We start from the raw sequence: 25,852 nt of genomic DNA on the forward strand, positions 1-25,852 counted from the left end.
TCTGAGGTTTGGAGAATCCCGGTGGTGTGAAGAGACGGTCACCGGTGTGTAGGGGCTGGGATTCAGGCTCTGTGCCTTTCAGCCCCAGTTTCTGTTCTGGGTCTTTGCAGAGGGCTTTGGGTTGCTTCTCCCTAGCTCTGTGACCTCACCCTTCTCCTAAATCATGTCTGTGGCGATCCACCTAGCTTGGCCTCCCGAATGCTGAGACTAAAGGCACGTGCTCCCATGCCTGCCTCAAACATTTCAAATGCACGTATGAAAATGTCATAATTAAAATGCTCTGCTGCTCGGGTGTGTTGCTGGGTGAACGTGGCTAGTCAGGAGCTCAGAGCACCTGTCCCCAGAGCAGGATGGCAGTGTTTGTCTCTGCCCACTTCATGTTGGCTTCATTCATAGGCCGTCTCTCTCTAGCCAGTGTGAGCCGGTCTCAGCAGTCCATTCAAGCTTCTGCCTCCATCTGAAAGCTCCAGGAAATTCCAGGCTACACTTCCATCGTTTTGACCCGGGCCATATACTTTCCTGCAGAGTTGAGTCATCCTGGCTCTCTGTCTTATGCTATGTCCCTTGGGTGTGTCCCTGAGAGAGGTCCATAGGGATTGATGGGAAGGCTGCACGTGCTGCTGAGAGGGTAGAGCCTAGAGTATGCGTGCCCAGTTCCCTGGGCCGAAGACTCACCAAACAAAGGATGGCTAGCAGTTGGGGACAGGGGCTACCAGGTAAAGTAGCTAAGCTTTGGGGAGAAATATGGCTGGCCATTGGGTTTCAGAAAGCCTGGGTCATTTGCCATTTCCCCCATGTGGCCCACAGGAGCCTCCTTCCTTCCCAGCTCTCAACCTCTGCCTGGGGATACCAGGAAATCCCTCCCACTCAGAGTGCTCACGGCAGCCCTCTGAAGCCCATGTACTCTCCACCGTGGGTGGATGTGTGCCCTTCTCCTAACTGTTGGGCTAGTGTAGCCAGAGTTCCCAGGTCAGAAACCCTCCCTTGATTTGCATGGAACCTGAAAGGCTAGTCCTGGATTTGATTCCCAGCACTGCAAGTAACACACCCAAACAACAGATGGCTTTAATTGTGACATTTTCATAGATACATTTGAAATGGTTGAGCCTGGCATGGTAGCACATGCCTTTAATCCCAGCACTTGGGAGGCCGAGCTTAGTGGAGGCCAGTCTGGACTACATAGCAAGTTCAGGTCAGCTAAAACTACAGTGAGACCCTCTTTAAACAAATGAACAAACAGATAAAAATAATATAATAGCAATAATAATTATAGTAATACTACTAATAATAGTAATATAATGTTTTGACCCTTCTCTTTATGCTCTCTCTCTCTCTCTCTCTCTCTCTCTCTCTCTCTCTCTCCACACACACACACACACACACACACACACACACACACACACACACACGCGCGCGCGCGCGCGCCTCATTTAATCTTGCCTTCCTACGTGTGGATCTGCCAATTCTAGGGGACACAGAGCTTGGGGTGCAGCTTCGAATTGGGGTTTACATTGTTTTTCCTGTGTAGTGGGGAGGGGAAATCCCCCACCTTGTTTTAGGATTCAGTGAGGTAATGCCTATGCTGGTAGCCAAATATGTACGCCTATCTCTGTTTCTTTGGACCTAAAACAGCATTTGCAAGTCTCAGCTACTGTGGGGTGGGTGCAGAGGCTCACAGGGACCTGCCATCTGGACTCCTGTTTCTCCAGAGTGAGCCTTCCACATTGACAAGTGGGAAGATTGAGGTCTGTGCAAGCCCTGTGCCTTCCCTGGTGTCCTGGAGTGAGTTAGGTTAAGCACTTGTACACTCACCTAAGCACCCCTAACTTAAAAAAAAATGATATTAATTATTTTATTTATTTACATCCTAAATGTTGCCCCATCTCCTGGTCCTTCCTCCCAGAGTTCTTCTCCCCCATCCCCTCTCCCCTTTGCCTCCGAGAGAGTGCTCCCACCCCTAGCATCTCCCTTCCTTGGGGCATCAAGTCTCTACAGGATTAGGTGCATCCTCTCCCACTGGGGCCAGACAAGGCAGTCCTCTGCTATATGTACAGGGCCTCCAACCAGCCTGTGAATGCTCTTTGGTTGGTGGCTCAGTCTCTGGGAGTTCCTAGGGGTTCAGGTTAGTTGGCACTGTTGGTCTTCCTACGGGGTTGTCATCTCCTTCCATTCCTTTAACCCTTCCTCTGACTCTTCCATAGGGGACCCCAATCTCAGCCCAATAACCCTAACTTGTTTTATAACGCTCACTGCCTCCGTGAGCAAGGCCAAGTCACAGAGGGTGACTCACCTGTGTATCGTGTCTATCTCAGGGGTTCTCTGCTCTCCAGAATCCTTCCAGGCCCCTGAGCCCAGCCCTGGCTCTGCTGCCCACTTGGCTGCCTGCCCCCTGAGCTGGGGTGGTGGGTATTGTTTCAGCAGAAATGTGAACTGGTGTTTTGCTTTGAGTGTATTAAGACACAAAGTCCCTGTGGTTAACAGCAAATTAATCACTGTGCCCGGGAGGACTGCCTGGGGTAGACATGACTTCATGAGCTTGTCGGAACGTCTGCCTTGGCTGTATTTCATTCTCCAAGGTTTTTGACTTTCAGAAAAGGAGCTGCAGATAGAGTTACCAAGTTTTACAGAAATATTTTTACTGGGCAGAGGTTGCTTTATGGCGAGAGCCAGTTATTTCAGGAGACAAGCAAAGAACCCTTTATTCTCACGTTCTGTGGGAGGAAAATGTTATGTTGGAAAGCTTGCTTCTTGGATGGGCCACTGGGGAGGCAGGCTGCGTTTCTAGAGTGGGAGTGGGTGCCGGGAGATGGCATGGGGTGGGGAGGGTGAACATGCAACCATGTTCTCTTCTCCTTTGGGGGGGGGGGATTTAGGGCTATGCCACTCAAGGGTGCCAGGCAGGGATGGAGACAGGCCGAGCTGGAAGATGGAGCCAGAGACTGGAGGAGGGTACACCAGCAGGGAGGGCCCAGATGAGATCTGGAGGTCTGGTCCGATCTGGTGCTGTCTTTACGGTTATGAGACTCTGGCTTATCTGTCATCTGGAGACAGCAGCAGTACCTGCCTCTCGCTATGTCCTCCTGACGGAGGGTTGTTATCCTATGGTTGCTGTCTCTTTTATCCCACCCTTGATGCTGAGGGTAATGGTTCAGAGGCAAGGAACACAACTTCCTCTCCCCACACGACTGAGTCGGCTCACCCCTCCTCTTCCCATTACCAGGGCCTACGTAGTGAGAGATCTGAACTCTGGGTTAGCTACCCTTGGGACTTGGGGGTTCACAGGCCTCATTCTGTTGCTCCAGCTCCAGCTGGTGTCCTGGTTCCCAGAAGGGACCCTTCTTTTTTCAGAAATGTAGGGGAAGATGAGCCTGCATGTACTCAGAGTGGCTTTGAGCCTGTGTATGAGGACGGCTTGCTCCCCTTCCGACGAGGAAGAAGGATGCCTGCCAAAAGTTTTGTTTGTGTCTGGAGCGGCCTTGTGCCCGATAAGGGCACGGCATCTCTGCTCCCTCCTTGCTCCGGACCATAATCCCTTTTAAGTTGGGCAGTGGGGAGGGTTGATTTATTTCCTCCTCCTCCCCACCTCCCTCTCGTTATTTAGAATGCGAGGGAAGGTTTATCTGGTTTTCCGGGAGATCTGTCTCTTCAGCTCTGGAATTGCATCCAAGTTTACAGAATGGAGTCTGTGCCCAGAGCCTTCTGGTAAATATTTTGGGAAGTTGAATTCAGCTGGCATCATGGCCCCGGGGGTGGGTAGTGGGTGCTGTTCGGGACTAGGTGGTGGAATCTGGGCCCTTCTCACACAGTGCCTGTGAGCAGGCTAGTCATCTGTGTCAGCACCAGAATCCTCGCTTCTACCTGGGTCCATGGGTCCTGTGTTCGGACCAGGCAGGCCTGGTCCCATGTTTCCTGAGCATGTGTGCCCTGCCTTATCCTGGGGAACCTGCCTCCTTCTTCCTATTTCAGCAGACCCTGAGATACCATGTCCCTCCCTCTTCTGGAAGCTCTCCCTCAGCTGACCCTCCTCCCTCAGGGAAGCTTTCACACTGCTTTGCTGATGTGTTCTGGGGTTGTCCAAGTCAGAGGGGTGTGGATGACGTGCAGGTCCTCAGTTCCCCAGCGGTAAAATGAAATAGTCGATAAGAACTCTCCTGGTAGTGAGAATTAAAACAGGCAAGCAGGGAACCTCAGGGCCTGAAGCGATTGTCTCACTGTGTTTAGGGACCATAAAGACAGTGTGAACATGCTCTCAGAGAGGCCACCTCCTCAGAGCCTTCCTGGGTTGGTCTCATGCTGCACTGCAGTTCATCTCTTCCCTGCAGAGATATCCTGCATTCCTTGTATCTCCCCAAGAACAGGTCCTCGCATTGTCTTGCCCACAGCGGGTGCTAAGGACCAGAGTGGAACCTGCCAGTTGGGACTCGATAGAGACTCTCTAGTTCTTAGGTATCAGAGGTCCCTTAGAGCTTGACTGTAGAGAGTTTTAGGGAAGATACACAGCCTAGCTTCAGCAGAGTGGCTGGAGTCTATGGGCCCTGCCAACTATGAAGGCCTGTCTTCTGTAGGGTTGACGGGCAAAGAAATATGGCTGACACAGGGTGCAGGCACAGGGTATCCCAAAGCTTTTGTGTGGGAAGGAAAGATGAGAGTTCCTAGTTAACAATTTTAAAAAGATTTATGTTTACTATTTTTACAAACTTTTATTGATTCTTTGTGAGTTTCATGTCATGCGCGCCCCAATCCTGCTCATCTCACCATCCTTCCATATATGCCCTTGCAACCCCCCCAAATTAAACACACTTACAACCAACCACCACCAACAAACAAATCAGAGGAAACATCTCATCGTGGGAGCTGTAGTGTGTCACAGTGTACCCACAGTGTATCCCTCTGTCCATGCATCTTCACTTGCAAATGCTCATGGCAATGAGTCATTGGTCTGGCTCGAGATCTCCAGCTTCTGTGACACCATTAATATTGGATCATCACTGGGACTCCTCCTGGATATCCTGTTGCACTGTGTCATGAAGATCCTGTAGGTTTTGATCCGTAGGACTGACCCCTTTCACACATCCCAGTGTCAACTCAGAGCCCTTGGTCTGGGCCTGGGTGGTAGCTGAGCTGGTCAGCCTGCTGGTTCTCTCTTATCTGTACCATCAGGGTGAGCTCTCCAGTACTGCTCTGGGTAGGCCACCCAGTGCTGCCTTGACTATCAGAAGTCAGGCTCAGCCCTCCTGCTCTCACATCCTTAGTCTGGCTCACCTGCATCCCCTCCTCCATAGCAAGCTCCATTGTGATGTCCAGTCAAGATGCTGGCCCCACTTTCCAAGTGCTGTGGCCTGTGAGGGGTGGGCCAGCTCTCCCACTCCCACACCCTCGGGGCTGGCTTCGCCATCAGGGCCAGCTCCACTGGGTGGCCCAGGCAAGGTTCAGGGCCTGCTCTTTGGGGTACTACAGCTGGTGAGGTACAAAGCCAGCTTTGCCGTTCTCATGACCCAAGGCCAGCTCTCCCAGCTACCGCAGGTGTTGAGGTACAAGGCATCTCCCCCACACCCATGCCACCTCATGCCAGGGCTAGCCCTCCTGTGCTCTCAGCCCCAGCTCACCTGTGCCCACTCCATCAGGGCCAGCTCTTCTGTGCTGCCCAGACAAGGTACAGGACCAAGGAGTGCTGCAGTTGGTGAGGGGCAGGGCTAGCTCTAGCTCTCCTGAGATCATGACTCTGGGCAGCTTTCCTGACTGCTGGAGGTGACAAGGGGTAGGAAGGTAGGGGGCATCCCCTGTGTGCCCGAGCCACCCCATGCCAGATGAATACCAGAGTCAGCTCATACTCTTACCCTTGGGCCCGGCTTGCCCACACCCCTGTGCTGCCTGTGTGAGGGACAGGGCCCACTTTCCTGAGTGCTGCTGCCAGGGAGAGATGGGGCAAGATCTTCAGAGCGCAGCATCGAGTGAGGGGCAGGACCAGTTATGCACAGTCCCTGGACACCCACAGTCCCTGGAGGTTGCCCCAACCCTGTTCTCTAATGGTAATATGACATCAACACCAACCCCTGCTGTTGTCTAGCCTCGGACTCAGACATGGCCGTCTGCAGCAGCTTGGGGTGGACCTTACCATGGCCTCAGGTGGTGGGGCCTCTCCACCCCATGCCATGGCCTCTCACAGCTGGCTGCTCCTCTCCACCTTCCAGTCTCCAGATCCATCTCCTTCATCATGCTCAAACTACTCCACTTCCCTGTCTCTCCCACCTGACCACCACATGCTCTCACTGCAGGCTGGACCACCACATGCTCACAACACTGTGATGGGTCCCGCTGCAGGCTGGACACACGGCTGGTGGGCCCCTGGGTGACATCCTCCATCTGTGCTGTGTGGTATGGTGGCACACAGGTGTTATGCCCTGCCTATGCTGTGCACTGGAGGTCGTGTCGAAGGGGCATGGTGGTCCACAGGTCTCTGTCTGTCTTCCCCTTCCCATGCTGCGCTGCCTGGATTTTATTTGGTTTTAAGGTGTCCTAGGCATAAGCCTGCTTTGGCCACCAAGCCTGGCATCAGGCTGGGATGAACAAAGGCCCACCACCTGCTCTGCCCCTGACTGACGTAAGAGCCACGCCACTAATGAGGCGCCCCTTTGCCCACTACCCAGGACATTATTTTTACTACTTTTCCTTGTATTCACAGGAAGGCAGGTGCTCCTGAGGACCAGTGGCTTCAGTGGGAACTGAACTCTGGTCCTCTGCAAGAGATGCCTGTGCCCTCAAGTACTGAGCCATGTCCCTACCCCCAGCCTTTCCCCTGCAGTAACGTTTGTTTTTATATGTGGTGACACTTTTGAAATGTAAATATTTGGATATGCTGGCTTTAGTAACGTCAGAATTAAGTTCACTTTAAAAAAAATGTGGCTTGTAGGGACTTGAACTTACATCCCTTCTGTTCTCTTGGTCAGCAGTCCTGTCTACTCAGCACTGTTCTCAAAGAGGCTAGCTATTGTCCCCAAGGCAGTGAAGGTTGGTTCTTTAGACTTTAAAGATCTTATTCTCTTAAACTGTAAGGGACAGCTATGCGTGACATTAGTGAACAAACACTCTGTCACCTGTGGCATCAATATTTTTCGGGGGAGGGGGAGGATGTGAACCAGGCCTTGTGCTGGGGAGGGCAGGCCTTGTACTGGGGAGGGCGGGCCTTGTGCTGGGGAGGGTGGACAAAGAGAAGCAGGGCTTCCGCAGTCAGGCCTGATGCTGGTGTTGTCCCCACCACTCACTGTTTGTGTGACTTTGGGCAGATGCCCTCTCATCTCTATACATCTGTGCTTATCCAGACCCTCAAGTGAGGACAGAGCTCTGGTGTGGGCAGCTCTGAGTCCCTCGGAAAGATGGCAGCTCCAGGCAGTTACTCACAGTGTCTACCTGAAGGTCTGAAGGGAGGACTCTGCTTCCCGAGTGACCACTTCTGTTAGCTTCTGTGTTCCCACGTGGGGAATGGGTTGCTGAGAGCATTTGGGGGAGGGTTCTGCACATTGCTGGGGTATTTCTAGAGATTTCCACACTTGGCTCAAACAGAACCTCCTGGCTGTGCTCCGTCCAGCTCTCTGGGCCAGGGTATGCTGGCGATTCTCCCCAAGGCTGCCTTCAGTGGGAGGGCTGTGTGAGGGTGCAGAAGGGGACCACTGACTGTTGACTGTTCTGTCCAGAAGTTGGATTTAAGGTCCTTATCAAGGCTTTGAGAATTGGTGGTGACTTGGACCCTGTCCTGGAGATGCAGAGGCAGCCTCACAGGCTATACGCTGCTGTCACTTACGAGAGGCCAATGGTGTGCCTCCTGTGGACACGTGATCTGGAGATAGCTAGTCACAACACATCCAAGAAGAACACAGTCTGCTGTACAGAGCCTGGTGGAAGCAGGGCACGTGCGTGTATCAGGCTCGTAGGTTGGGGAAAGGAAGTTAGTTCCAATATCTGCAGGCTTCTTCCCTTCACACATCGGAACCCAGCCTGTCCAACGTAGCCTTCTGTGTCTGAGAGGGCTGTCTGGGCTCAGACCTAGCACCGCTCCTGATTGAGCAACAGATGACCCCACTGTTCCCAGCCTAGTGTCAGTCACCAGCATATGGCCCATGGGGGGGGGAGGGCGCTCTTCTGTCCCCACCTGCATTCCAGGCAGGCCACATTCACAGTACAGAAAGACATCACCACTGGGTGTGTTGCATATGTCTTTAATTCCGGCACTCGGGAGCCAGAGGCAGGAGGATCTCTGAGTCTATGGAGTGAGTTCCAGGACTCAGGAAAACAAGAACAAACAAACAAGAGAAGATAGAGAGAGAGAGACAGAGACAGGCAGAGGCAGAGACAGAGGCAGTCAGGGATGCATGCACCGTGTCACTTTCCCCTGTCACTCGCATCTCTGACTCTGTGACTTTCAAATGAGGAGATGAAGCTTCTCTCTGCCCCTCCCTAGAGCCTGCTCCTCACTCACTCTGCCCCAGACCACCTGGTCCCGCCTCTGAGCCTCTGCACACGCTCCTGTCTGCTTGAGATTCTTCTCATTCACTTCCCTGGCTCTTCCCTGCCCTCCCATTGGGGTTTAGCCAGAGCAGCTTTCCCCAGAGCCCGAGAGACAGTGGGTCCTTATCAGACCTTCCTCTCCACTTCTCTGTGGTCATCACCACTGGCTGTGCATGACTTCTTCATGTGACAGCTGAAGGAACTGTCCACTGTGGAACTGTCCACTCTGCTGCTGACAGTTTATTGCCACTAGGCTCACGAGAATGCTGGACATGTAACAGGCATGGATTTGTACTTAGGAAATGAACTTGCTTTGCTGTGTGTCTTTGTAAGTGCAGTTCCCTCTCTGTGCTCCTGGCTAAACTTTGGTGGTGGTAGATTTTGGTGTTTCTGTGGAATGTCCCTGGGGTTTTCAGCTCAATGGGAAATGGCTTGCCACACCCGTCCTTTGTGCTCTAGATGAGTAGGAGGTGTGTGTCAAGGGTCAGCTGGTTGACCCATGGAAACAGAGAAATTTGGAGGGCACAAGTGAACCCACAGCCCATGGTTCTTCACTGGTGTGGGTATAGTATAACCAGGATGCTGACCTCCCCACACAGAAACAGAAAGAGAACTCTACACTTGTATATATTTAAATCCAGAGCTTGCTGCCTGTTAATGCAAGCTTAGGCGGCTTTACTGTCTTGAGGTCTCAGTTTTCCCATCTGTGAAATGGAACTGTCAGTGGACCCCCCTCCTTGGGCAGTGGTGTCCATAAGATGTCACTCCAAAGGTCATGTAAACCCCAGGTGCTCAGTAAAGCTGTCCTTGTGACCACATGCTATTTCCTTCTGTGTTTCACCTGCTCCTGCCCTTCAGATCCCTGACCTCCAGGTCTCCCTCTGATCATCAGGTAACTCAAGGTAGAAAGAGTTGCTTTGTGGGCAAGTTTATGTTACTTTTAAAGAAGACAGATTTATTGAAATAAAGCCTCATGTTTTACTGGTGCGTGCGGGCTCATTAGTGTGTGTCTGCCGTGGTTTGCATGTCAAAGGACAACCTTCGGCGTCTCTTCTCCCACTGTGAGGAGTGGGATTGAACTCAGGTTGTAAGGTTTGGGCGGCAAGCACCTTCACCCTCTAAACCTCCTTGTTGACACAGAGAGCTTGATTTTGATCCATGACATTAGCCTGTGCCTTGTAGGATCACACTTGAACTCCGTTGGTCTCTGCCCCTGAGCCCTCCTTAGCATCTCCACACGGAAGCAGGAGGGTGAGGGCCCGCCCTGAAGGCAGGGGCTCAGTTCTTGGTAGGTAGAGTGTGCAGAGTGAGGAGGCTGTTCACATTAGCGCAGACTGGGAGGAGGAGGTTGCTAGGAACCGGAGCAGGGATAGTCTTCAAAGGCCTGGCCCAGTGCCCTACTAACCCTGTTCAGGCTCCACCTCCTTGAGGTTCCACAGCCTCCTCCAAAGTGCCAGCAGCTGAGGCATGTGTGTAACCTGAGCCTGTAGGGATGCTTCCAAGTCAAGGCACGGAGGCTGGGGATGTAAGGGTAGGGGTTCTGGGCCCTTCCTATTCTCTGCTGCTCAGTGGAGGTTTGCAAGATAGAAGACCACCCAGAGGAGCAGCAGGGCACTGTTGTCACCAAGTGGGGGACAGGCTGAGTGGCCCGAAACAATGGCCGCATATGGTATGTATCTGGAGAGGACCTGGGGACAGCCTTAAAACCCACAGACACACAGTCGCAGAAACACATGCATAAAAAGTGTGCACATGGCTGGGAAGATGGCTCGGTCAGGAATGTGCTTGCTAAGCAAGCAGGAAGACCTGAGTTTGGGTTCCCCAGCACCCGTATAAAACAGCAACCAAAGGCTAGGCCTGTAACACTAGCTATGGAAAGGCAGAGGAAGGAGGCTCCCAGGAACGCTCGAAGAGTCTTGCTGAATTGGTGAGGCCTGTCTTAAAAATCAAATGGGAAGCAGTGGAGAAAGACACTGAGCCTCAGGCCTAAACATGTGCACACGTGCTTACCATCCCCTCAGTAAGCATACACATACACCACACAAACAGAAACAAAAGGCATGTGTGTACACATTCATCCTAACATGTTGTACCTTTTTACACCATGCCGAAGTGGGCATTCTCGCTTCCATTTCACAGACCACAGAAACTGAGGCACTGGGTGGCACAGTGCCCTCTTCCTGGATCAGTCAGTGTAGACCCTGATCGGGTGTGAACCCTGGCCTGCCTGTGCCATCCTGTCTCACGACTCTACTTTGGGGGTCTCAGTTAGCTAGCAAATGGGTAGAGTTGCCCAGCCTGGGTAGAGACAGTACCTGGAGAATGAAGAAAAGGGGAAGATAGGAAAGGGGTTTGAGTCACCCACAAGTTGAGGCTGGGGCTGAAGGGCCCTGGGAGCTGGTTTAGCTCGGTTGCCTTCTCGGGGCCTCTCTGGCTAGGCACACACCAGCCATCTTTCCCTGGAGACTAAATTTAGGATCCCTTGGGGCCAGGCAGGCCTTGTCTTGTTTTGAGAGAGGCTCCATTTTGTTCCTGCTGCTGCTGGTGCTGGTGGCCACAGCTCAGTGATCGCCTTGCCTGATCTCTGCTCCCCAGAACTGGCCTCAGTTGATCTTGTTGGAGCTAATTAGTAGCTGGCCTCACAGGCCTGGCCTTCCGTGGACAGGAGGAGCTCTAAGAGGTGTGCCAGGAGCCCCCCATGTCCTGCCTCGCTGCTTCTCAGGCAGAGGCCCTTGGAGGGAGCTGCTAGGGTTTTCTTTGGCACTCACTGAGCAAATGGCTCTGTCTCTCTCTTTTCTTCTGAGCCCTGTAAAAATAAAAAGTTAAAAGGCCCAAAGTTTGAACAGTAAAACCAAATACACGAAACCAAGCTGTTTCCATGCGGGAGCCACAGACTGCGAACACCCAAGTTTGAAACTTCCTCTCCTCGGGATTTATGGATGCCTCGGAAACTTTTCCCCCTTTTTTCCTTTAAACATCAGATCGGCTCAGGGTGCGCTCGCTCGCAAAGTGTAGCCTGGCGCTCCTCGCAGCTTGATTTAATGCAGCTGGGTACTGTAAGGACTTCTGAGAGCCGTGCTTCAGAGGCCTGCAAAGCTGTTTCAACACTCAGTAAGTGGGGTGGTGTGTGTGTGTGTGTGTGTGTGTGTGTGTGTGTGTGTGTGTGTGTGTGTCTAAGCCAAGAAGTGTAGTCTGAGATTTATTAGGCTCTTCTGCCTCTCCACTAGTAACCCAGATTCTGGCTCTGCAGCTTTGGGGGTGGAAGGGATGATGAGAGAGAGAGAGAGAGAGCCTTCCTGAAGGAGGCCTGTTCACACTAAATGTTCATGTACTTGTGGGCTGGTATCAGTTGCTCCACAGAGTGCCACTGGCCCAGGCCTGCTGCAGAGCATCAGCACAAGGTGGTCGTAGTGGGGGAGAAGGCAGGGAGGGGAGATGCCACCCATTCAAGGTTGTCTTTGGACTTCCAGGCCTGGGCTCCTGGGAAATGGTGTAGGACAAGGGTTGGCAGGGGAAGGAGGGGTTGTGTCCCCAGAAGTGGGTGGCATCCTCACCTGCCTGCCTTCTTCCTGGACCGTGGGTCACAGTGTGCCCTTTCGGGAACTTGATGTCGGGAAGTAGATACTGCTTTGCCTTGTGGAGCCAGCGGAGAGCTGGTGGAGGTGGCAGCTCGCGTCTCGCCTGTGTGTTTTATGGCTCTGACTGCATAAAACAATTTAATTGCGTTTGGAGTGTAACCTGCTCTGCGGGGAAAGGTGTGGGTCTAGTGTGTGAGGACCTGTATTCTATCCCCAGCGTGAAAGAATGAATTGAATTAGTTACCCAAATTTAACAAACGGAGAGAAAGCAGCAGGTTTAGGTTTTGGCCTGGGCGTCCGTCTTTGTGCTCATTGGAGCAGGGTTGACAAGGGGAGCCTGAGCCATTGGCTAGTGCTCTTTGTCCTCCCTGGGTATGGCTGCTGGAGAAGAACGGGATTCTCTAGTATCCTACAATGCTGAGGATAGCCATCCATAACAGAATGCTTTGGTGCCTAATTTCAGAAGGGCCAAGGTAGGGCCAGGTACTCTTGGGTGCACCTGGCCTCCACTTGGCAGCAGAATCTCCGCCATGTCCATCCTCCTCCCCGGGCTCCAGAATTTTCTCAAAAATTGGAATCCCTACAATTGGTTGCTAGCCTCTTGGTCTCTAGCTGCCTTTTACTCAAAATTGGGAGTATATACTTGGCCCCTTTCAGGGTCCTCCTACCCTTGCCTTGAACAAGTTATGGGTTCTTGGTACCTGGCAGTTGTGTGTATTGCACAAGTGGGCCCATATTAGAGCTTGGAGGAGCCGCCCTCTGAGGCCAAGCTCAGTGACATGAAGGCATTTGGTCACTTCTCTCTCAGGAGATGAGAGACTCCAAACATGAGGATCCCTGGCTTTAACAGGTGTCGGCACTAGTGAGATGTAGATTCTTTGCCAAATTGCTTCGATTGTGTGGTAATAGAACAGGAGGGGATTGGGTCTGTCTGTCCTAACATTTCAGGGCTAGATTTAGGGTATGAGTCAAGAGACACCCACATTGGCCAACCATAAAGATCTGGATGGTGCATTACCTCCTGCAGAAAGCTCGGGAAATGTTAAGGCTTTGATACAGTATTGCTAGCTCTTGTTTGTTTTGATACACTATTCTTTACAGTCTTGATACAATATTGTTACAGAGTAATAGAACTCGTCCTCTATCCCGGCCCTTCCTCTGGCAGCCACCATTCTCATTTCGGGCTGTGGGCTTAGTGTCTGTCTCAGGAGACACCACCTCACCATTTCTCTGTAAGTTGCTCGTGTTGGGGTGTGTGTGCATGTTGAGGACTCAGGAATCGTTCCTCCGGTGCAGTCTACCTTGTTTTGTTTGTTTGTTGTTTGTTTTATTTTAAAGATAAATCTCCCTCTCCCTCTGCCCGGAATTGGGGCTTGCTTATTAGGCCAGGAAGGCCCAGGAATCCACCTGTCCGTGCTTCCCGAGTATGAGGATTACACACCTGTGCCCGCAGTGCTAACTTTTTACATGGCTTCTTGGGGTTGGATTTCAGTATTCATGCCTGTGCAGCAGAGGCTTTACCAACTGTGCCATCTTCCCGCCCCTGGAAGTCCCTTTTGATCAAGGCAGGCAGAACTGGACCCTGGAGTTTGGGAGCTGACCTTGTTCGGGGGGCAGGGGAGGCTGCAAGGAGGAGGTGGGAGCCGACCCTCTCTAGCAGCGTTTTTTCCTTTGCTGTTTCTTGCCTTGAGCTCTTCTCTGCCACTGAGGGGTTGTCTCTCCACCCCTGGTATTTTTCTTTCCTTTTGCTCTGGTTTTAGATGAACCAGCACTAGCACAAATAAACCTTAGCACTTCAGTGGCCCAGTACATTAGAACTTTATCATGCACCAGCCCCAACAAGCAAATGTGTGGGTCAGAAGGTGGCTTTTTTGGCCTCTAAGTGATTTGGTGACCCAGGTGACTTCCATCTGTGGCTCATTCTGCCAGATCTCTTCATCTGCTTGGATTCATGACCACCAGGTGCAGGTCCCATTTCTGCCCAGATTCCCTGAGTGGACATTAATCCCAGCCCTACTTAGATGAAAGGTGGGCTGGGTGGTGGTCCATCTGAGCCTGCATCTTTTGAGAGGAAGCAGGGATCGTGGGGCTGCAGTTACTTCTTCTCAAGACCCAGCTTGGTACTTTTCCCTTTGCAGATGTCTGGGCCTCCTCTGTCACTTTCTCAGCTGCCTGTGTCTCACTCTACATTGTAGGAGGCTCCGCCTCTTCTACCACCGAGTGTGGCATTGCCACTGAGGCCCGCTGATGCTTTGCCATGGGACTCACTCTCCACACTCCGGACACCCTCCGTGGGCACACACATCTGTGGTCAGAGCTGGCTAACGGTTTGCTATGGCATCACTGTTAGTTTGGGTCCCTGGGGTAGTGCCTCATCTTGGAAGAACCCCGTTTCTCTCTGGAAATGCAGATACCATTGGAACTCCCTGGGAAATTACTTCATATCCATGACCTTGGATTTAAGATTTAAGGCTACACATCCCTGTGATCCCAGCAGTAGGAAGACTGAGACGGAAGGACGAGACAGGAGATCAACCTGTGCAACAGGGTGAGGCCCTGTCTCAGAATGGGTGTGATTGGTGTAGAATATTGGAAGCCCTGGCCATGCATTACAGTGGCCACTAAGAGGTCCCCACAAGGTGTTCCCTATGCATTGTGCTACTAACCACCTGACCAAGGACAGTGTGTGTGTGTGTGTGTGTGTGTGTGCGCGCGCGCGCGGGGGTAGTACCATTGATGGTCTCTCAGGATTTTGTCTGTGTCACTTTGAGTGTTTCTGACAAGTACCTCGGGAGTGTTGCTGTGGCACCATGATGGGTCCCTGTGATGGACTGACCATCTGCGTGCCGCTGTCCTGGCTTGTCCCTTCCCATGTGTGTCAGGAGCGAGCATGGTGTCTGTGGGAGGCAGTCGTGAATGTGGCATTAAAGAAGGGTCGCTGTGCACAAGCACATCATGGCAGCTGAGGGCAGCTCTCGCATGCCCTGGTGCAAGGGCGCTGTTGCCCAGGGGGTCCTCTGGAGGCACACTTGACAGCAGCACCATTCGGGAGCTCCTGTGTCCTGCTCGGCAGAGCTTGCAGCTAGTGGGTACTCTGGCCCCCATGAAGGATTCGTTTGATCCACATTTTAGATTTATTTATTGCATTTTATGTGTATGTGTTCTGCATACATGTATGTCCGTGCTTCATGTTCATTCCTGCTACCCACAGAGGTCAGAAGGCATCGGATCCCCAGGAACAAGGGCTATGTATGGTTGTTAGTTAGGATGTGGGTGATGGAAACCGTAACACGGTCCTCTGCAAGAAGAGCAAATGCTCTTAGCCACTGAGCCACCTCTCTGGCCCCTTGACCCACATTTTAAAATGCTGAGTTGACTTAGAAGTCTAGATGTTGGACTTTTGTATAAAGACAGGAAAGTGGCTGTCTTTAGCCGTAACAACAACTTCTTTGTGCCACCATACGTGTGTGGAACACAGAGCCTGCGCCTGCAAGGCAAGTGTCTGTCAGGGATCTCTACCCCCAGCCTTAAATGTCTCACCATGTAGTCCAGGTTGGCCTTGAATGAATGCTCTTCTACTGCAGCCTCCTGAGTGCTGAGACTGTAGCCCATACCCTCATTTCTAAGCCTCATTAATATAGCCGGAGCTGAGGGCAGCCATGCCCTGGCAGGACTGTGTCTTTCAGAGGCCCATGGTGCTCAGTAGTATTATTGCTTGTTTCTTTCTCTGTTCTCTCTTTATTTTCTTGCCTTGATTTTTTTAATCTTATTTATTAATTCTTTATTAAAATTAATTAAGCTAAAAATAATTAATTCTTTATTAAAAATAAAGAACCATACTGGTTCCTGAACAAATATTTAAGGTCCCATATTTTTGTGTTTGAGTAACCTAGCTCAAGTGGAACTTGAGTTGAAGTGGAACTTGCCACTAATGCCCTATCTCCTAGACACTCTTCCCCCAATATATGATCCCACTAGATTCTGGGGAAAGACAGAGTCTGTGTGAAAATAAGTTTGGGAAACATGAGATACAATGATCAGTTAAATTCTTTCTGCGGGGCTTCTCAGTGCCTTCCTTGGGCCAGTGTGTGCTGTGAATATCAGATGGGAGCTTTAGCTCAGCTCAGTGCTGCTCCCAGTTAAGTGACTCCTTTTTCAAGCCTGAGAACCCCTGAAACAGTACCACAGGGGTCAGAGTACTCTCCCTTGGGCACTGTGTTCACCTCTTGTGTGCTGTTGTTCTCTGAGTGCCACCTGCTGGGGTTCCAGTTGCATCGAGGACTTTGCAAAGACCCAGAATCACCTCTGCCGGAGCCTCCGCCTTCAGTCACCTTCCAGCGGAGGTTTCGAGTTCTTCTTGCCTCATGGGAGAATTTCTGCCGTCAACTCAGAGCCAAGGACCTGCTCTTTGAGTTTGCAGCTCTGTGCTGTTGGGCTACATGGAGCTGACCAGTCTTTCCTAGTTTTTAAAAGACTTATTTATTTTATGGGTATAAAGTGTACCATGTGCCCACGGAAATCGGAAGAAAGAGTCGACTCCCCCGGAGCTGGAGTTACAGATGGTTGTGAGCCACTGTGTGGCTAGGAGTCTCAGGTCCTCTGAAAGTAATCAGTGCTCTTAACCACGAAGCCATCTGTCCAGCCTGCTGAGTCAGTTTCTACTTCATGACAATGCCATAGCCATTACTGACTTAGTGACTGACTGTGAGCCTACAGGAGCAAATTGGGACCTAGGAAGACAGAATGGTTGTGTATAGGTGTGAATCCCTTATCCTGACTGGCATTAATTTGGAGAGGGCCAAGTAGATCAGGAGGCAGGAGGACCCCTCAGTGCCCATCACTCAGATGCTGAAGGGCCAGAGGCTCAGGGTGGCAGCGGGAGCAGAGGTGGCAAGGTTGCCTGGTGATCACGCCAGAGAGCATTACCTGCCCAGCTATAGGAAGGTGCCTATAGCAGCTATGGGAATGCTAGCCTTGATGTGCAGATCTCCCTGATAGTTTCTGGGAGGCCAGAGTGCACTGCCTGCCCAAGGTTATCTCAGCTAATTAGTCCATTAGAACCAAGTGAGCCTCAGATCTCACACTTGGAGCCGATTGCTAATTATCCCTTGATTGTTGTAGCTAACTGATGTTAGTTCTTCCTGGCTGCTCAGTGTGGGCATCCTCAGCCAGGCCCAGAGCCTGGCCAAGAAGAGAGTCGTTTTTGTCCTGGGTGAGAGAGCCCTACTCTAGGTCCCCAAGGAGCCTAGATCTTGCTGTACTCATTTCCCAACTGAGGTCTTGGCAGAGGGCACAGTGCTACATTGTCTTTAGACACCTGTGTGTGTTGGGAGGGGGTCATTGTTACTCAGTGGTCCTCGTATGAATTCATTCTGGAGGATTCTGGCAGCTGTCCTCATCTTGGGTCAGATGGAAATGTACCAATTACTCACTAAATTGAATATGCTGTGGGCTCAGTGCAAGCTTTCTGCCTGGTGGGGATGAGGGGACAAAAGGCACTGAGGCTGTGCCTTAGGACCCCAGCTGTAAGGACCTGAGGCTAGACCACATGCAGGAGGTCAGAAGTTGTGGTTGATGAGCTTGCTGTCCTTGGAAGCATGTTCTCTCTTACTTTGAACTTGGGCAGACCTGGAACTATTTTAACCAATAGGAGGAGGCCGTGGAAAGGGATGCCCGGGGAGGTTTGGGAGTGTTCTCCTTTGTGCTTCTGTTGTCCATGGTGGCCAATGGAGAAGCTGAGTCATCTTGCTAGAAGAGCTGTGTATGGGGACTCCAAGGCTGAATAGAGCAGAGAGAAGCCCAATTATCTCAGCCTCTTAGCTGTCCCAGTAGTGTGCCAGAGACAGAGTGGGCCACTTCAGGGTGCCAGTCAGGCCAAACTCCCAGTGACTCAGCTGGAACCTGCAGAATTTCTCAGCAAAGCCCAGTAGTCCGAAGCATCCAGAGATGGCTACAGGGTCGGGGTAAGCCTCTGGGTTCGAAGTGGTTCTTGTACAACAGATCCAAAACCTTTGGCTTCATGTCAGTAGGGTGTGGAAGAAGTGTGACCTGTCACTTGTCCTGAAGCATCCAGAGATGGCTACAGGGTCAGGGTAAGCCTCTGGGTTCGAAGTGGTTCTTGTAGAACAGATCCAAACCCTTTGGCTTCATGTCAGTAGGGTGTGGAAGAAGAGGATGGTCATTATAGTTTGTTTAGTTCTTAATTGTTGGTATGTAATAAATTATCCCAACATTTAGTGTTTTAAAACAACATTTGTTCTCCTTCACATGGGCAGACTGGCTGGCTCAGTATCATTCTAGGTTGTACTGTTGTGGGTTGGTCTGGGTTGGGAAGCTGACTCTGGACTGATGAGGGTTGGGTGGTCTGGGTGGGGCACATCTGATGGGGCTGAGGCGAGCTGGTTTAGACTGGTCCAGACTGAACTGGGCTGATCAGGATTGGGCTAGAAGAAGATTGACTTAGACCAGTCGCCTCTTCATGTGCGTTTTACAGATGCTTCTCACCACAGTGACAGGCCTTGGACAAAGTGAAGTCCCCTATCCCTCGTCAGGTTTTGTATTACTTTCATCCCTGACCTGCTGGCAGGTCGTGTGGCTAAGCAAAGATGCAGATGTGAGGGTATTGCAAAGAAAGTGAAGTCAAGATGTGAACAGACGAAACCTCTGACCTGGGGCTCGGCCCCATCTTGGGGGAGAGGTCCTTGCTGCTCACAGGCTCTGGAGTTGGGCAGTGTTGTTTTAACAGCTTTCTGAATGTGGCTTTGGCCATTATTTATCTGGAATCGCAGCCTTCTTCTCTTTGAAACTTGTAGAGTCGAGGTTGAGAGCTGGCTCTGTGGTTAAGAGCATATGTTGCTCTTCCAAAGGACCTGAGTTCGATCCTCATCACCCACATAGAAGCTCACAACCATCTGTAACTTCCAGTTCCAGGGGGATCCGATGCCCTCTTCTGGCCTCCATGAACACCAGGCGTGTATGTGGGGCACATACTGCAAGGCAAAATATTCATACAATTTAAAACAAAGCAAAACAACCAAACTGGTGTAGTTATAGAATCTGGGGTGTTGCAAGGGTTTCAAAAGAAGGCATGCAGCAGTGTCTGGCCAGATGAGCGTGTGGCAGATGGGGACAATTATTCAAAGACCAGCCATCAGAGAAGCCATTGTAGGTCACAGGCACATGGATGTTTGGTCTCTATTGGGGCCATTTGGTGTCTTTTCTTTGGCCTTCATTGGAAAGCCAAAGACCTGAACTGTCTTAGGGCTCTACTGAGTCCTCTGTGGCTGGACAGCAAGGGCTATCAATACCGTCTCTTTCAAACACATCCTGTCACATCTGACTATCTTGAGGGCTCATTGGCAATGTGCATAGCCAGTACTGAGCCTCAAATGCCTCAGGACACACACGGCCTCTCTTCATGGGGTTCCTTCTCAGGCCTTGGAGAGAGTCCCAGTGGGTAGATGGTACAACCATTCATCATTCAGATTTTGACCTGTGACATTAAGGACCAATAAGAGTCACTGAAGTCCAAGTGTTGGTACTGACTATTGGGCAGGAACCAGGTTGAGCTGGCCTTTCCAGGGTGTCTGCTTAGGAGCTCTGTGAGGGTGGGAGGAGAAAGGAGTGGTACCTAGCAGCTGGGGTCTGTCAGCATGGATAGCTGGCCAAAGAATTCTGGCCTGTGCCTGACAAGAGGCTGCCTTGGAATTATATCCAGGCCTGGAAGGAGCTGAGAGCTCTGGCCAGCAGACCTGCCCAGGGACTTGGGGCTGGAATGTTGGGAATGGAAAGCTGGCCTGACTTCTAACACGGGGAGCTGGCTCTCTGGAGCCCTCCCTGCCTCCAGAATCCAGCGGCCAAACGTTTACACAGCCAGGCCTGCCCCTTGCCCTCAAGCGCACACCCTGGGCTCTGTGCTCAGCTGGACCAGGACACTGAACGGACTCTGTGGCTTAGTCCAGCCTTGGTGCTGAACTCCAGGCCTGGATGCTTGGCTCCACAGCTCTACCTGGCCAGGATGCTGGGGTCTGTGACTCTGTAAGTGCTCTGGGGTTTTGTGTGTTTGTTTTTGAGATGGGGTCACCACGTCATCCAGGTTGGCCTGGAACCCCCCACATGCTAAGGTTGCAGGCATGTGCTACCACACCGGCCTGGCAGTACTGCTTCCTCTGCAGTTAGAGCTGACAGTGACAGGAAAATGACAGCTGCCATCAAGGACAGGCTTGCTTGTGCAGCAGACACTAGCTTAATCATCTACATCTTCATTGGAGCTGACACTTGTTCAAAGCTGCCCTCTGGCCCCTTCCAGCTTGACGGGGTAGACTTCTTCAGACCAGCATGTCCCTACAGGGATGAGAGTTATCTTCAGCGGGACAGAGGCTGAGGCCAACACACTACTCTGTGGGGCTGGGCTCATCTGTGGCTGGCCCTGCCCCAGCCCTGCTGCTTCCACACACACCTCGCACACCTGTGTAGTATCTTCCTGCTTGTGACCTTTTAGAAGACAAGCCTCCTGTTGGAGTACCAGAATGGCACCGTATTACTGAAGATGCCAGCAAATGAGGTCTGCTCATCCTTAGCCACTAAGTTTAAGAACAGTAGACATCTAAACCACAGGCCTGCAGATCTGCTGAGGGCCACCTGTGCCCCGTGTCAGGGATCTGGATAGTGTTTGGGCTGAAGTGTTAAAGACTATCTGCTAAGGCTTCTAAGGCCTTGGATGCTCACAAGGGCTGTTGAATCTTGTAGTATCTTTTAATCTCCTTTGTGTTGCCTCTGGCTTCATCTCAATGATACAGAAAGAATTTTCCTGGCTTTGGGTTGGAGAGGAAAGCTCAGCCTGTTAAGATATACTCCTTGATGAGCTAGGAGTTGCTTCCCATGTATCCAAAACAGAAGGCTTCCCACCTTCGCTTGGATGCCTCCTATGACAGAGAGCTCACTACTTGATCGGTCCTTTTCTTGTGGGACTGCCCTGGTTCTTAGAGCTAGGAATAGAGAATTGGGGTCCTCCCTCCCACTAATGTTGTTTTGCTTCAAGAGACATTGAATTGGCCTTCTTCCTCTTCAGAGGGGTCATTCCTCCCCATGGGGAAACGGGCTACTAGCTATTTCTCCTCTTGGATCATCAGGTTGTCCAGTTGCTCCTCAAGTCTCTCTCTTCATCTTTGTGCCAGCTCCGTGTCCTGGAGGGAGTTAATTAGACTCTCTGAGTCTTCGCTTCTTCATCTATGGGAGAGGGATGGCAGCTGGGCATGATGACATAGACTTGTAATCTCGGGATTGGAGAGGCAGAGGAGCGTCAGCAGTTTGAGGCCAGCCTGGGCTACGTGAAACACTGTTTCAGACAATAATGAATGAATGGGTGAATGAATGAGCAAACAAATGAAATGGAGATAGATATCGTTGCTGTGTGTAGCTTTATGCTACTTACTGCCTTTGCTCTGGGATTGGCCGTGTTACCAGCCCCTCCCCAGCTTCCCTTTGACTTTACCTGTCTTTGCTCCAAGAAGTGGGCAGTGCTACCAGCCCCCATCTGCCCTCCATGGAATCCTTGGACCACACACACACACACACACACACACACACACAACTTGCTGCCTTGGCACAATTGCTGGGCGCTGATATCTCCTGCCTGGAAAAGCACACCCTTACCAATTTATTATCTCCATCTCTCCACTTGCCCTAAACTTCAGTGGCTTGTCCCACCTAGCCCCTGTCAAACATTTCTGGCCACCCACCTGGAGCAATGGCCATAGGCCCCAGCTCCTGGTCCCAAGACGTCACATGGCTTCTGCATTCTTCTTCCAAAGCATGGCAGAAACTCCTCTCTCCTTCCTTGTATATGACTTTTCCTACTGGTACCCAGAAGTCCCGCCTGTGCTTTCCACCCAGCAATTGGCCCCTGGCTTTCTTTACTAACAAATCAAGAACCAATTGGGGAACAGGACCTTAACATCAGCCCTGCCCACTTCAGTAGTTCCAACTGTAGACTTTTCATGACTGTCAAATGGGCTAAGACATATAAAGTAGTACGGTGCACTAAGTTGACAATGCCAGCTTGTCACTAGACCAGGGCTTCTCCAACTAGAACATGCATGAGTTGCAGGAGTAATTCATGACTTGCATGAGGATCAGGCGGCAGCCGGACAGATTCCTTAACTCTGTGGAGACTGCTAGGCCTCAGCTCAGACTTTGAAGAGAAAAACAGTGTATCTTTCTTCAGTGTGAAATTTCATTTTCCGGACTGGAGAGATGGCTCAGCGGTTAAGAACACTGACTGTTCTTCCAGAGGTCCTGAGTTCAAATCCCAGCAACCCCATGGTGGCTCCCAACCATCTGTAATGAGATCTGATGCCCTCTTCTAGTGTGTCTGAAGACAGCTACAGTGTACTTACATATAATAAATGAGTCTTTAGCCGGGCGTGGTGGCTCACGCCTTTAATTCCAGCACTTGGGAGGCAGAGGCAGGCGGATTTCTGAGTTCAAGGCCAGCCTGGTCTACAAAGCGAGTTCCAGGACAGCCAGAACTACACAGAGAAACCCTGTCTCAAAAAACCAAAAAAAAAAAAAAAAAAGTCTTTAAAAAAAAAAAGAAACTTCATTTTCCAGATGAGGTCACCTCCCGTGGTATGGCTGTTGTACTGTGTGTGTGTGTGTGTGTGTGTATGTGTGTGTGTGTGTGTATGTGTGTGTGTTGGGGATGCTCATGCACCATCACATGCGTGTGGGTAGGCATGTGTGCAGGCATGCACATGTTTGAATAGGTACGTGGAGGCCCCAAGTTGACACTAGATGTCCGTCCAAATTGCTAGCCACATTATTTTATAGAGGGTCTTACCCAGAGTTTACCATTCTCATTATAACGCAGCTTAGGGTATATTGTTTAAAAGACTAATTATTGATATTCAGGTAATTGTTGTACCTTTTCTTGGAATAGTTGGAAGTAGTCACTATAGGCAAATTGTTCTGCAGTTTGCATGTCTTGATGGAGCCGAGAGTCTCTATAGGGAGAGAGGTTATTGCTTTTCCTGGGTAATCTTGACTGTCAACTAGTCATCCTAGAGGGGACGTCTCAATGGAGGAATCTTCCTTTGAGGCCTATGGTGGATTGTCTTGGCTGTTTAATAATGTGGGAAGGCCCAGCCCACTGTAGGCAACACCGTCCCTGGGGCAAGTAGTCCAGGGATACCTCAAAACAATGCCAGTTATGAGTAAGCCAGAGAGCAAGCCAGCATCAGCATTCCTCCGTGGTTTCTGTCCTGACGTCCATCAGTGATGTAGCCTGGAAGTGGGAGCCAAATAAACCTCTCCTCCCCATTTGCTTTTAGCCATAGCGTTTCACCACAGCAGCAGACTCCAACTAGAACACCATTTACTTCCTTCTCCGGGACCTGGGATGAATCAAATGACAAGCCAGAGCCGATGGGACCCCAGGGTCCTGAAGGGTGGTACACCTTCTCAGGGATGGTCTGTCTGAGTGGCCAGTGGGCGAACCAGCCTTTGACATCAGGATTGTAGGGGTTCTGGTGTCCCACGAGGTCCTGCAGCATGCTTGCTTGGGAAGGAAAACAATTTGCAGAAGGGAAAATTCCTGAGGATGGAGAGGCCGAGCACTCCAGCCCAGGTTGGCACAGGGACCCTACAGCTGGGGCTCTGCTACCAGCTTGTCATATGGCCAGGTTGCCCTATTCCAGTGCTGGCCCTAACTTCTGAGTTGTTTCTGGGGCCATGGGGCTGCTTCAGTGGCACTGGCTCTCAGTTCCAAAGGCAGCTAGATCACAGCGTCTGGGAGAGCGTGGAGTCCTGGCTCAGGCCCTGGCCTGCTGCTGCCTCTCAGCTGGGGGGGTTTCTTTTGTTGTTTGTTTGTTTTGAGCAGATCTTGATCTTGGTTTCCTCAGGTGGTAGTGCCCACTTCTGATATCCAGGACAGAGTTAAACACAGATCCCATTAATGCCCACATTTGAGCCCTTCCTCGTGTGCTGCGGTATGACTTCACTGCTAAAAAGAAATCTAAAACCAGATGTTATGTGAAGGCCCACCATCCAGCCACTCAGGAGGCTGAGAGAGAAGAACCGTGAGTTCAGGGCCAGCCTGGGAAACTAACCGCAAGCAATTTGGAAGCAGGATTCTCAGCCATGTTCACTCTACCCTTCAGTCTGGGAAGCAGTGGAGGGGGTCCCGCCAGCGCAGAGATCATCCACCTGACCTCCGCTATGAGCGAGTAGCTGGCCTCAGCTTATAACAAGCTAGAAACAGGTAGAGGCTAGCCCCAAATGGCTACTTGAAGAACCGGGCCCTAGAGGTAACTACTTGCCTGGGAGTGGAATCTAGGCTTGGGGTGTTTGTCTCCATATGGTGTGCTGGCCTCCGTGCGTGGTCTTCTGTCTTGTTTGTATTCTTGGGCAACAACTTGGCTGCTGCAGGGTACCAGGCTGCTGGAGGCTGGCCACATCGCCAGCGTCACTGGCCTGCGTTTTGAATAGCAGCCAGGGCTAGATGCTGGCAGAGGCCAGCTGCTGCCTGTCCCTGGCCTCACTGTCAGTGAAGACTGTCGGAGGCCCAGTGCTTTGCCTCTGCCGCCCTCCCTGAACTTGTGATGCCCGTCGCCAGTCTCCACCTCTGTCTAGCACCCTACTGATGATGGTTTCCTCAACACAGAGAAAATTCAGTCTGCGTGAAGGAAGGAGGGCCCTTGTCTCCACTGCCAGCTGTGTGTACGGGCATGCTAGGCTTGTGAGTCTGAAGGGCTTCTGGCCATAGGGAGGGAGTGAAGCAGGAGACTGGACATCCCAGGGCAGAGGGCTGAGCAGGAATGCCATATCCCAGGGTGGTTTCTCTGAAGGTCTGCTGGAAGCAATCAGGAAGGGACACGAGGAGGAAGGAAGATGTGTGCAGAGGGCGGCAAGGTAAGGGAGATGGGCCAACAAGGTGGGGGCGACCGCTCAGAGAAGGGGCAGAAAGCGGTGGACAGCACGTCCCCAGGTCAGGTGCCCTAGACAGTGCCAGTCGCTCTTGTGTCCCTTGCCTTGGTCATAACACTTCTCTCTCTTGAAGGTGCTCTGCTTCAGGTGCTATAATCACGGGGCGCTGTCATAACTCGGGTGAGGGTAAAGGCCCATGTGCTGAACGCTTGGTCCCCAGGGCAGCCCAGCCAGGGTTCACTAGCAAGAGTCTGAGCCTCACCACAGTGTGGGCAGATGTGTCCTACCTACATGATGTCTGTCATTCACAATGTTCATGCTCAAGAACTGCTCAGTCAGGTACTCTTTCCCCCGAAAATGAAATCACAAAAAGATTAATGTTTTAAGAAAGTTTATGACTTCGTGTGACATGCATTTGTGGCTGAATATGGTCGGTAGCCAGGTATGAGACTAAGTAAGTTTCTTCCCTTTGTACTTGTTATTTGTGACAGTAATGGGAAGTGGGGTGTGTGTGTGTGTGTGTGTGTGTGTGTGTGTGTGTTCATATATTTATTTATAGCAGGGAAGGCCAAGGCTGAGGCTTCAAGCCCCGGAGTGAGGGTGGGTGAGCTGAGCCCTTCTGTCACCTGAGCTTTCCTGTCACTCATGGTGAGCGGTGAACTTGGGAGTTCTGGGGACATACATTCTGGGCCTGGCGGAATGTGTTGGTGATGAGAGGAAGGTACGTTAGCTAGGACTTGGCAGCCGTGGTGGAAAACAAGCTCAAATAGGCGTGAATAGGAAGGAGGGGATTTAGCAGTTCTCATCACTGAAGTGTCTAAGGGGGCCCAGCTTCAGCCATGTTTGAT

The 25,852-nt window shown here is 51.4% G+C and overlaps 1 protein-coding gene and 1 non-coding gene across 2 annotated transcripts in view; one reads left to right on the forward strand and one right to left on the reverse strand.

Annotated features, from left to right (window-relative positions):
• Positions 1-25,852, forward strand: part of Nkd1 (NKD inhibitor of WNT signaling pathway 1) — a 72,235-nt gene that overhangs the window by 16,196 nt on the left and 30,187 nt on the right. The gene's annotated exons all lie outside the window — the stretch shown is intronic.
• LOC115062743 lies at positions 6,508-6,651 on the reverse strand. Its single transcript, XR_003842672.1, has one exon. It is a non-coding gene; the product is annotated as a small nucleolar RNA SNORA48 (small nucleolar RNA).

The sequence above is a fragment of the Mus pahari genome, chromosome 20 (assembly GCF_900095145.1).
Source record: "Mus pahari chromosome 20, PAHARI_EIJ_v1.1, whole genome shotgun sequence".
In the NCBI taxonomy this organism is placed as follows: domain Eukaryota; kingdom Metazoa; phylum Chordata; class Mammalia; order Rodentia; family Muridae; genus Mus; species Mus pahari.